This window comes from Rhincodon typus, chromosome 40 (assembly GCF_021869965.1).
Source record: "Rhincodon typus isolate 14 chromosome 40, sRhiTyp1.1, whole genome shotgun sequence".
NCBI lineage: Eukaryota > Metazoa > Chordata > Chondrichthyes > Orectolobiformes > Rhincodontidae > Rhincodon > Rhincodon typus.
The window spans coordinates 6,831,415-6,844,594 of NC_063371.1; the positions used below are offsets into that span (position 1 = coordinate 6,831,415).

Here is a 13,180-nt window from a genome sequence, read left to right on the forward strand (position 1 = left end):
GCGAGCCAACCAACCTCAACACAATATCATCAACATCAAGCAACTTTCTGACGAGCACTTGGCATACCTTTGTCTGAGATCTCAGGTGAACAAAGTCAAATAGTTTGTGTCAGTCTTCATTTGCAGCTGAGCTGAAGGCACATGACAGCAACAAATTAAAAAAAGCCAAAGGGAGTTCAAGGCCGCAGCTCACACTCGACTTCTCAAAGGCAACTGGAAAGGGCAATAAATGTGGATCAGCCAATGCTAACGGCCAACAACAGAATTAAAAAAAAAAGAGAAGGTAGGAGGATAGTTTAGGGATGAGACTGACTGAAATGAGAAAAAGGGACAGAATGTGTCCTTTCCTGCACCAGGAATCATGAAAGTGTAGAGAAATTCGATACGAAAATAAACTTAAAGGCTTTGAATCTCAATGCACAAAACATTTGGGATAAAGTAGATGAACTGACAATGCAAATTGAGGTAAACATATATCATCTCATTGCCATTAGAGGGACATAGTTCCAAGGAGATGAAAATTGGGAACTTGGCATTCAGGAATGTTTGACCTTTTGGAAAGACAGGACGGAAGGAAAAGGTGGTGGGCTAGCTTTGCGAATAAAAGATGAAATGAGGCAGTTGCAAGAGACAATCTCAACTCGGATGACAGAGTCCATTTGGGAGGAGGTGAAAAAACACCAGGGGAGAGAAGACATTGGTAGGAGTGGTAATCGACTCCCTAAACAGGCGTCATACTGTATAAAGGAGTGTAAATTAAAAAATAATCAGAGCATGTAAAAAGAGGAGAGCAATAGTAATGTATAACTTAAATTTTCTTGTCGACTGGGTTCATCAAATTAGAAAAGGCAGTTAAGGCAACAAATTCATGGAATACATGAAGGAAACTTACCTGAAGCAGGAGGTCACAGAGCCAGGCATGGAGTGCAACCAGCAAGAGAGTGCAAACGCTTGCAATTGAGCTAAATGTGGGTGTTTAGGCCAGTGGGGGAGGAAGGCATTGCCATGTCTTGTTCTGGCCATTTTTGCAAGGGGCTGCTTTGTGATCAGGGTCCTGCTGCTAAGATCTGGACGTGGGCCGAGGTGAATACTAGGCTTTGCTGAAGAGGGAAAGCAGAAACAAGGTAAGGGTAAGGAAAGACTTCATTTTTCTCTTGAATTCTGCCAGTTTTGTTAAAGGTCAGAAGTCACACGACACCAAGTTATAGTTCAACAGGTTTATTTGAAAGCAAAAGCTTTAAGAGTGCTGCCCCTTCCTCAGACTAACTAAGTCAGGTAAAGTGGCAGAGATGGCAGTCAGTGAACTGCTGTGCATCTCCTGTTAGATGTGGGAGATCAAGGAGCAGGTGAATGTCCCTGTCTGCAGGAAGTGTGTCCAACTACAGCTCCTCTCAGATTGCAGAGATTAGTTGAAGCTGCATCTAGAAGCATTGAGGAGCATGCAGAGACTCTGATAAATAGTAGCTTCAGGTAGGTGCTCACACCACATGTTCAGTCAAGTGGATGGGTGACCGTCAAAAAAAGTAAGTGTAGGTGTCTCCTCTGGCTATGCCTCTCAAACAAGAATCCTGTTTTGAATACTTTTGGAGGTAGTATAACCTCTCAGGGGAAAATAGCAACAGAAGCCAGATCTTTGGCACCACGACTGGCTATTCTGTAAAACAGGAGAGTCAGGAGCACAGACAAGCATTTGGAGTGAGATTCCAGAATGCTGTGTTGCCTCCCTGGTGCCAGGGTCAAGGACATCTCAGAGTAGTTGCAGCAAATTCTCAAAGGGGTGTGTGAGCAGCTGAACGTCTTGTACATTTTGGTACCAACAACATACGCAGAAAATGTATGAGGTACTGCAGAGTGAATATTGGGAATTCGGCAGGAGATTAAAGAGCAGGACCTCAAAGGTTGTAATGCCTGGATTACTCTCTGTGCCACATGCTAGTGAGAGTAGGAATAGGAGGATAAGGGCAGGTGAACGCGTGGCTGAGGATCTGGTGCAGGGGACAGGATTCAGATTTTTGGATCATTGGGATGGCTACTGGGGCAGAAGCAACCTATCCAAGAGGGACGGGTTGCACGTGAACAGTTGGGGGATCCAATATTTTAGCAAGAAGATTTGCTTGAGCCACTGAGGAGTATTTAAAATTGTCTGGGAGGGATTGGGAGCCAAAGTAGCAGTGAGACAAGAGAGAAGTTAAATGCTGGTACAGAGGTTAAAGAGAGTAAGTTAAATAGCCAAGGCAGGCAAGAACACAGCAGAAAGCGAGGGAAGACTGATGAATTAAACTGTATTTATTTCAATGCAAGAGGCCTGACTGATAAAGCAGATAAGCTCAGGGTATGGATGATTGTCAAGAAAGTAAGTGTAGAAGTCTCCTCTGACTATGCCTCTCTCAAACAAGAATCCCGTTTTGGGTACTGTGGAAGCAAGAAACTTCTCAGGGGAAAATAGCAGCAGGAGCCGGGTCAATGGGAGCATAGAACAAAAACAAAGTTGCTGGAGAAGCTCAGCAGTTCTAGCAGCATCTGTGAAGGAAAAAAACAGAGTTAACGTTTCGGATCCGGTGACCCTTCCTCAGAACTGATGGTGGCTGGGAAAACGTCAGTTTATATGCAGAAAATAGGGAGGTGGGTGGGGTAGGGAGTAAATGATAGGATAGAGCCCAAAGAGAGAGAAAGACAGTTGGACAGACAAAGGAGTTGCTAATGATCAGGCTGGGAGGGTGAATAGTTGTTAATGGGGATTGTTAGTGACTAACAACAGGGGATGTGTAATGGCAGGCTATGTGGAAACAAGGTCTGGTGTGTGGGGGAGGGGGCTGGGACATGGGAAAGCTTAGGCCCTAAAGTTATTGAACTCAATATTGAATCCAGAGGGCTGTAGGGTCCCCAAGCGGAAAATGAGGTGTTGTTCCTCCAGCTTGCGTTGGGCTTCACTGGAACATTGCAGCAAGCCAGAGACAGAGATGTTGGCCATGGAGCAGGGTGGTGTGTTAACGTGGCAGGCAACAGGTAATTCAGGGTCCTTTTTGTGAGCAGAATGTAGATGTTCTGCGAAGCGGTTGCCAAGTCTACATTTCATTTCCCCAATGTAGAGGAAACCACATTGTGAGCAGCGAATGCAGGAGACTAGATTCTGGGAAGTGCAGGTGAAGTGTTGCTTCACCTGGAAGGTATGTTTGGGTCCTTGGATACTGGGGAGGGAGGAGGTAAATGGGCAGGTGTTGCACCTTCAGCGGTTACAAGGGAAGGTGCCACAGGGCTGTGGGGAGGTGTTGGGGGTGATGGAAGTGTGGACCAGGGTGTCCCGGAGGGAACGGTCCCTGTGCAAGGCAGACAAGGGAGGGGAGGGAACTATGTGTCTGGTGGTGGCATCTCGCTGGAGGTGGCGGCAATGGCATCTGATGATCTTCTGGATGTGGATGCTGGTGGGATGTAGGTGTGGATAAAGGGAACCCTATTGCTGTTGCAGGAGGGCAGAGAAGGGGTGAGAGCAGAAGTGCGGGAGATGCGTCGGACCTGGTTGAGGGCCCTATCGACAACGGAGCTGGGGAATCCTCGGTTGAGGAAGAAGGTGGACATTTCGGCGGCTCCCTTGTCGAAGTTGGCCTCATCTGAACATATGCAACAGAGATGGAGGAACTGAGAGAATGGGATGCAGTCTTTAGTGGAGGTGGGGTGTGAGGATGTATAGTCCAGGTAGTTGTGGGAGTCAGTGGGTATGTAGTGGATATTAGTGGCCAGTCTATCCCCAGAAAGGGAAACAGAAATGTCAAGGAAGGGAAGGGAGGAGTCAGAGATAGACCAGGTGAAAGTGAGGGCAGGGTGGAACTTGGAGGCGAAATTGATTAAGTTTTCCAATTCTGGACGACAGAGGGAAGCAGCACCGATAATATCGTCGATGTATCGGAGAAAAAGTTGTGGGTGGGGGCCGGAATAGGACTGGAACAAGGAATGTTCCACATTCCCCATGAAGAGACAGGCATAACTCGGGCCCATGTGGGTAGCCATGGCAACTCTTGTTACCTGAAGAAAATGAGAGGAGTTGAAAGAGGAGTTGTTGAGAGTGAGGACAAGCTCGGCCAAGCAGAGCTTGGGACCATAGGACTGGGATATCATAGCTATTAGAGAAACATGTCCGAACGTGAGAGACAGGACTGGCAGCTCAATGTTCCAGGGTACAGATGCTTTAGGAAAGATAGAAGGGGGGACAAGTGAGGAGGGGCAGTGAGAGATAACACAGTGTGGAGCTGGAGGAACACAGCAGGCCAGGCAGCATTACAGGAGCAGAAAAATTGACGTTTTGGGTCAAGATCCTTCTTCAGAAATGGGGAGGGGGAAGGTAATTAAGAAATATAGGGTGAGAGGATGCTTGGGGCTGGGTAAGGTAAGTGGGACGGTGATAGCTTAGTGCAGATAGGGAGTGGTGGGGATTGGGCAGTGGGGTGGGAGGGGCGGATAGGTGAGAGAGAAGATGGACAGGTTGTGTCAGGTCAAGGAGGTGGGGAAGCAAAGATTTTGAAACTGGTAAAATCCACATTTCGGCCATTGAGCTGTAAGCGCCCAAGGCAGAATATGCTCCTCCAGTTTGCAGGTGGAGTCATTTCTGTTCTTACTTAGGGAAAACATCACAGCAGTACTGAAAGAGGATATTCCTAAGGAATCATCCAGCGAAGCTGTATGGATGGAACTGAGAAATAAGAAGGGGGTGATTGTTTAGATGGAATTGTACGAACGGACTCCAAAAGTCATCAGAAAATTGAGGAGCAATAATGTAGGGAGATCACAGATCGTTCTAAGAATAGTAGGGATGTCATAGACAGGGATCTTAACTTTCTCAGCACATTCTGGGACTGCCATAGCATTAAGGGCTTGGATGGCGAGGAATTGGTTAAGTGAGTTCAAGAGAAATTTCTCAATCAATACGTAGATAGCCCTACGAGAGGAGAGCAACATTTTACTTCTCTTTCCAAATAAGGCAGGGCAAGTGACTGAGGCATTAATGGGGGAGCATTTTGGGACCAGTGACCATAATTCTTATGGTTGAAAAAAAAGTTATGCACAAGGACATGCCTGGTCAAAAGTTCATGTTCTAAATTGGGTTGAAGTCAGTTTTGATGGCATTGGACAGCAAGTTTCCAAAGTTGGTTGGACGAGGCGGTTCACAGAAAAGGGGACATCTGGTAAGTGGCAGGCTCTTACAAGTGAGATAACAAGAGTTCAGGCTCAGCATGTTCCTGTTAGGGTGAAGGGCAAGACTGGTAGGAGTACGGAATACAGGGTGACTATAGATACTCAGGCTGTGGTTAAGAAATAGGAGGTGTGTGTCAGCTGGGATGAAGTGAATCCCTTGAGGAGTTTCAGGGCTATAGGAGTACAGTGAAGAGGGAAATCAGAAAGGCAAAAGAGGGACACAAGATGGCTTTGGCAGGCAGGGTAAAGGAGAATCCGTAGAGATTCTACAAGTATATTAAGGGCAAAAGAGTAACTTGGAAGAAAAAGGGGCCAATTAAAGACCAATGAGGCCATTCATGTGAAGAACCACAGGAGGCGGATGAGATCCTGAACAAATATTTCATATCAGTATATGTTGTAGATAGACAGGGAAGCTAAGGAACCCCGGGAAACAAAGTGTGATGTCTTGAAAAGTCCACATTACACAAGAGGTGTTTGGGGTCTTAAAGCGTATGAAAGGTAGATAAATCCCTGGAACTTGATCACATGTGTCCGAGGACATTGTGGAAAGCTAAGGGAGAAATTGCAGGGCCCCTAGCAGAGATATTTGTATCAGCAACAGCCACAATCAAAGTGCTGAAAGACCGGAGAGTGGCTAATGTCGTGGCGTTATTTCAGAAAGGCAGCATAGAGAAGCCAGGAAAATACAGACCGGTGAGCCAAATGTCAGCAGTGGAGGGGATTGTGAGAGACAGGATCTATGCGCATTTGGAAAGACAAGGATGGATCAGGGATAGGCAAAATGACAAGCGTGAGCGAAATTGTGTTGCACAAACTCGATTAAGTTTTTTGAAGAGGTGATTACGAACATACGTGAAAGCAGAGCTGTAGATGTTGTCTTCTTTGGCTTCACCAAGTTCTTCAACAAGGTTCTGCATGATCGACTGGTTAGTAAGGTTAGATTACATGAACTCCAGGTATAGCAAGCCAATTGGATATAAATCACACCTTACATAATTACATCAGGCTAACAGAAAATAAGGCAGACTATAGTTTTATAGCTTCAGAGGAAGTGCAGACAAAGATCAACTCTAACAAACAAGAGGTCCATTCATAAGTCTGATAAAAGTGGGGAAGAAGCTGTTCTTGAATCATTTGGTCTGTGTTTTCAAATTTTTCTATCTTCTGCCCGATGGAAGAGAATGGAATAGAGTGTCACTGGTGTGGGAAGGGTCTTGGATTATATTGGCTGCTTTCCCAAGGCAGCAGGAAGTACCAGTGGAGTCCATGGATAGTTTGCTTGATGGACTGGGCTGTGTTCACAACTCTAATTTATTGTGGTCTTGGGCAGAGCAGTTGCCATACCAAGCTGTGATGCATCCAAATAGGACGCTTTCTCTGGTGCATCTACAAACATTGGGAAGACTGGGATCAAATTAAGAATCCAGCAAAGGAGGTCTAAAAAGAGAACACAGAGAGAATCTGTGAGGATGAAGTCGCGGAAAATATAAAGACTTGTAAAGAAGTTCTCATTGTTAATATAAAAACTAAGAAAGAGAGGTCGAAGTGAACATCAGCCCCTTAGAAAATCAATCTGGGGAGACAGTTTTGGGAACAAGGAAATAGAAGAGTTAAACAGATATTTTCTATCAGTATTAAAAGTGGAAAATACTTTGAACTTCCCCAGTCATACTGAAAAACATGGGCGAGAATAAGTACCATCACCATCACAACAGAAATGGTATTAGACAAATGAATGGGAGTAAAGGCAGTTAAGTCCGCTGACCTTGATGGCTTGCATCCTGGGATCCGAAATATACATGCATTGGTTCTAATTTTCCAAAAATCCCTGGATTCTGGAGAAGTATCAGAAGATTGGATAACTGCCAATGTTACATCCCTATTCCAAAGAGGAAGGAGGCAAAAAGCAGTTAACCATAGCCCTAGGAACAAAAGGACAGCAGCAGGCCACTCGGCCTGTCGAGCCTGCTCTGCCATTCAAAAAGATCATGGCTGATCTTTTTGTGCCTTAACCCTCAATTCCTTTACTGGTCAATAATCTATCTTTGAACTTCAAAACAGCAAGGTTGCCTCGGCTGCTTCACTGGACAGGCAAAGATTAACAACTCTTGGGGTGAAGACATTCCTCCTCAACTCAGCCCTAAATCCGCTCACCCTTATTTTGAGGCTATGCCCCCGAGTTGCAGTTTCACCCGCCAGTGGAAACAACCTCCCTCTTTCTATCATAACAATTCCCATCATTATTTTTTCCTTATCTCTAAGATCTCCCCTCATTCTTCTAAATTCCATTGAGTATAGTCCCAGTCTACTCAGTCTCTCCTCATAAGCCAAACCTCAATTCCGCAATCAACCTTGTGAACCTCCTCTGCACTTTCTCCAGTACCAGTACATCCTTTCTGAAGTACAGAGACCAAAGCTGTACACAACACTCCACGTCTGGCTCCACCAGCACCCTAGGCAGCTGTAGCATAACCTCCCTATTTTTAAATTCTATCCATCCAGCAATGAAAAGAAATATTCCATGTGCCTTATTAATTACTTGTTGCACCGACAAACCAACATTTGGTGATTCACGCACAAGGACACCCAAGTCCCTCTGCACAGCAGCATGCTCCAATTTTTCACCATTTAAATAATCATCCACTTTGCTGTTATTCCTACCAAAATGGAGGACCTCAAATTTACCAACACTACTTTTAGCTGAATGTCAGTGGCTTGAAAAATTTGAATCAATTATTAAGGAAGCAATAGCTCAATCTAATAAAGCACAATCAGCATGGCTTCACGATAGGCAACAAGTGTCTGACTCATTTATTACAGCTTTTCCATCAAGTCTCAGCTAGAATGTATAAAGAGGAACCAGTAGTTGTACTCTACTTGGTCTTCCAGAAAGCATTTGGTAAAGTATCTAGCAAAAGGTTAAGTCACAAGATAAGAACCCAGAGTTTTGTCTTGAGTACATTGGCATACATGCAGAACTGGCTTACGGGCAGTTAACAGAATGGGGTATAAGGTTGGTAACCTGTAATCAGTGAGGTTCCACAAGGATCAGTGCTGGGACCACAATTGTTTGCGATATAGATTAATTTAGAGGAACTAAGTGGATGTACCACAGCCAAATTTGTCGATGACACTAAAATATCACTAAGGAGGCAGTGCTGGGCAAGCTAATGGGGCTAAAGGTAGACAAGTCTCTTGGCCCTGATGAAATGCATCCCAGGGTACTAAAAGAGGTGATGGGGGAAATAGCAAATGCACTAGTAATTATTTACCAAAATTCACTGGATTCTGGGGTGGTTCCCGCAGATTGGAAAACAGCCAATGTGACACCACTGTCTAAAAAAGGAAGTAGGCAAAAAGCAGGTAACTATAGGCCAGTTAGCTTAACTTCGGTAGTGGGGAAAATGCTTGAATCTATCATTAAGGAAGAAATAGCAAGACATCTGGATATAAATTGTCCCATTGGGAACACCCAGCATGGGTTCATGAAGGATAGGTCATGTTTAACTAATTTGGTGGAATTGGTGGAATTCTTTCAGGACATGACTTGCATGGTGGACAACGGGGAACCTGTGGATGTGGTGCATCTGGATTTCCAGAAGGCATTTGACAAGGTGCCACACCAAAGGCTGCTACATAAGATAAAGTTGCACGGTATTACAGGTAATGTATTGGCACGGATAGAGGATTGGTTGATGAGTAGAAAGCAAAGAGGAGGGGTAAATGGGTGTTTTTCTGGTTGGCAGTCAGTGGCTAGTGGTGTGCCTCAGGGATCAGTGTTGGGACCGCAATTATTTACAATTTACGTAGATGATTTGGAGTTGGGGACTAAGTGTCGTGTGTCAAAATTTGCAGATGATACTAAGGTGAGTGGTAGGGCAAAGTGTGCAGAAGACACTGAAAGTCTGCAGAGGGATATAGATAGTCTAAGTGAGTGGGCAAAAGTCTGGCAGATGAAGTACAATGTTGATAAGTGTGAGGTCATCCATTTTGGTAGGAAAAACAGCAAAATGGACTATGTTTTAAATGGTAAAAAATTGCAGCATTTTGCTGCGCAGAGAGACTTGGGTGTCCTTGTGCATGATTCGCTAAAAGTAGGATTACAGGTGCAGCAAGTAATTAAAAAGGCAAATGGAATTTTGTCTGCCATTGCCAGAGGGATGGAGTTTAAAAACAGGGAGGCTATGCTGCAGCTGTATAGGGTCCTGGTGAGGCCACACCTGGAGTACTGTGTGCAGCTTTGGTCTCCTTACTTGAGAAGCGATATACTAGCACTGGAGGGGGTCCAGAGGAGATTCACTCGGTTGATTTCAGAGTTGAGAGGGTTGGATTACGAGGAAAGACAGAGTAGACTGGGATTATACTCATTGGAATTCAGAAGAGTGAGGGGAGATCTTATAGAAACATATAAGATTATGAAGGGAATAGATAAGGTGGAGGCAAGGAGGTTGTTTCCGCTAGCAGGTGAAACTAGGACCAGAGGGCATCACCTCAAAATAAAGGGAAGCAGATGTAGGACTGAGGTCAGGAGGAAATTCTTCACCCAAAGGGTTGTGAATCTGTGGAATTCACTGCCCAGTGAAGCGGTTGAAGCTACCTCGCTGAACGTTTTTAAGGCAAGGCTAGATAAATTTTTGAACAGTAAAGGAATTAAGGGTTATGGTGAGTGGGCGGGTAAGTGGAGCTGAGTCTCAAAAAGATCAGCCATGATCTTATCAAATGGCGGGGCAGGCTCGAGGGGCCAGATGGCCTACTCCTGCTCCTGGTTCTTATGTAAGAGGGAGGTGAACATTTTATAGTGAGACATTGATAGGTTAATTAAGTTGTCAAAAAACTGGCAACTAGAGTATAATGTGGCAAAATGTGAAGTTATTTGTTTTGGAAGGAAGAACAAAACGATTTGAGTTGAATGCACAAAAACTGCAGAGAGCTGCAACACAAGGGGACTTAGGGATGCTTGTGCATGAGACACACAGCTGACATACGGATGCACCAGGTAATCAGGAAGGCTCACTCAATGCTGCTCCTTACTCTTGGGAGGTTACAGTATAAAAGGAAAGGCAATGGCTGAGTTGTATTGTGGCTAGACTGTTAACCTGGAGACTCAGACAATATTCTGGGGTAACAAGGTGCAGGGCTGGATAAACACAGCAGGCCAAGCAGCATCATAGGAGCAGTGTTTATCCAGCCCTGCACCTTGTTGTCTCGGATTCACCAGCATCTGCAGTTCCTACTATCTCTGATTCAATATTCTGGGGTCCTGGGTTTGAATCCTGCCATGGCAGATGGTGGTATTTGAATTCCATTAAAAAAATCTGGAATTAAAAGTCTAAGTGATGACCATTAATCCATTGGCAATTGTCAGAAAAACCCATCTGGTTCATTGATGTCCTTTAGGGAAGGAAACTTGCCATCCTTACCTGGTCAAGCCTACATGTGACTCCAGACCCACAGCAATGTGGTAGACTTTCAATTGCCCTGTGGGTAATAAATGCTGGCCTCACCAATGATGTCCCCAGGCTGTGAATGAATTAAAAAAACACTACAACTGTACAAGGTGCTGCTGAGACCATATCTGAAGTACTGAGAGCTGTTTTGTTTCCTTATTTAAGCAAAGATATCATTTCATTAGACACAGTTCAGAGGAGGTTTACTGGAACGAACCCTGGTACAGAGAGGCTGTCTTATGAGCAAAGGTTAATTAGTTGGGAATTCCATTCATTGGAGTTTAGAACAATGAGGTGATCTCATTGAAACAAATAGGATTCTGAAAGGACTGACAGGGCAAATGCTGATATGATTGATAGAATGTTTCAGAGTGTTTAAGAACTGAAGGCACAGTCAAGACAAAAGGAGTGCCAATTTAAGACTGAGGGGGAGGATTCTTTTTTCTCTCAGAGGATTGAAAGTCTTCGGAATGCCTTACACTGACAGCTGTACTCGCAAAGTTATTATGTATTTTTAAGGCAGCGATAGGTAGATTGTTGATCAGTAGTGGAATCAAGGGACAGCAAAGGGACAGGAAAGTTGACTTAAGAAACGTCAGGTCAGTAATGATCCTATCGAGTGATGGCGCAGCCTTGACAGGGTGCATAGGTTACTCCTGTTCCTATTTCTTTTCATCTTATTGGTTATGGTCTCAGTTACTGCCCACCGTTTCTTCCCTCTCTGGTGCCACCCCTGTGTCTCCCATTCTGTTTGTGCCTCTCTGCTTCTCCAGCTTTTTCTACCCATTTGTTACAACTTTGGCTGTGCCCCTCTTTTTCTTCGTCTCTTTGAGCTCCTTGCTTTCTGACAGTTATTTCTCTCCCCTATCTTTGTTTGTGTTGATCTGTTCTTCTCCCTGTTCGATCACACCTTTCACCCAGTTTGTCTCCCACGGTCTCTCTCATCTTTGTGTCCATCTGCTTTAGCCCAGCCATTTCTCTCCTTTTGTTTGTGCCCCTCTGCTTCTCCCCAACAGTGACTGATTTCCTGCTGTGCTCTTTTCTCACCTTGTTTGTGACCATCTTGTCTCATTTATACCCAGAGATAACAAGGTGTAGAGCTGGATGAACACAGCAAGTGAAGCAGCATCAGAGGAGCAGGAAAGCTGACGTTTTGGATCGAGACCCTTCTTCAGAAAATTTATACCCACCTGTTTTTCAACCTTGATCTTGCAACTGTTTGTGCTGTTTCTCCAATTTTTGTATTCCTCTGTACCTTCAATGTTTGTACCTCTGTTTCCCCACTTTGTCTGCCCTCTGTTTGTGCCTCTCCATTTCACGGTGGCTCAGTGGTTAGCACTGCTGCCTCACAGTGACAGGGACCTGGGTTCGATTCCACCCTCGGGTGACTGTCTTTGTGGAGTTTGCACATGCTCTCCGTCTGCATGCATTTCCTCCCACAGTCCAAAGATGTGCAGGCTAGGTGGATTGGCCATGCTAAATTACCCACAGTGTTCAGGGATGTGTAGATTAGGTGGGTTATAGGGGGATGGCTCTGGGTGGTATGCTCTTGTTGGGCCGAAGGGCCTGTTTCGATGAGTCCGTAGAAGCAGGGTGTATTGGATCCCTCTGGCTTAATTCTTTCGGTAGTCTGTCTTGCTGACGTCCCTGGAGATGTGTAATTTTTTCAGGGTCGTTGCAATCCAGTTTCTAAACTGCGTGTCAGGTCTATCGCCATCTGTTGGTAGGTGTCAGTATCTGCTAGTAGTGCATTAGCTTTCTCAAAGTATTGGGTCTTTTGAGAATTACTGTCATGTGTCCTTTGTCTGCTGGTAAGATTACCATGGTCCTGTCTTTTTTGAATCTTTCCAGGGCTTTAGTCTCTTCTGTGTAGAGTGTGTTCCACTTCGCTTTTTTACCAAGTGTTGGGACTATCGTCTGTCTAATGAACGTTGTACTTCATCTATGAGTCTGTTGTTGTTTAGTTTTGATTCCAGCGCAGCCAACAAGTCAGTCTTTTTGGCGAATCTGTAGGTATAATTTTAGTCCGCATACTGGGACCGTCTTCTCAGTATAGAAGTGGACGGTCCAAGATGTTTTTAATCCATGATTCGGTGTTATCCTTGTCGTTGGGTGATTTTGGACAGTTTTTTTCTTGTAGAGCTATTCTTTTCTTTGTTCTGGTCCTTTGTTTTGTATGCTGATGGCTTGTTCCAGTGTGGATGTCCATTCCTGGTCAGTGGCATTGGAGTACAGACTTTCTTGGCACGCAATTTCCCCATTTGTATTTGTGGAGGCGGTTGTGGGCATCGCTGATCATAACCCTTATCATTCTGCAGCTGTTCTGTTCGGATGTCCTCTGTGCCTGAGCATTGTTGATAGGTGGTTTATATTTTAAGCTTTGTGGAAGTATCTGCTTTCTGAGGCATTCGTGCAGGAAGTATACTTGTTCGCAGGTCGCGCTCAGCCGGAGGGCAACTTTTTCCCCATCTGTGGGCCAGTTTGAGGATGCGACGCCCATAACTATCAGGGTAGCCTACAAATCAACAACCACCCTATGACTG

At 44.9% G+C, this 13,180-nt stretch overlaps 1 protein-coding gene across 1 annotated transcript in view; it reads right to left on the reverse strand.

Moving 5' to 3' along the window:
- The window catches only part of polm (polymerase (DNA directed), mu), a 225,292-nt gene extending 213,242 nt beyond the window's left edge, over positions 1-12,050 (reverse strand). Inside the window, exon 1 of the mRNA XM_048618610.1 lies at positions 11,828-12,050. The gene's annotated coding sequence lies outside the window, so the exon portion shown is untranslated. The remainder of the gene's footprint in view (positions 1-11,827) is intronic.
- Positions 12,051-13,180: the final 1,130 nt, after the last annotated feature.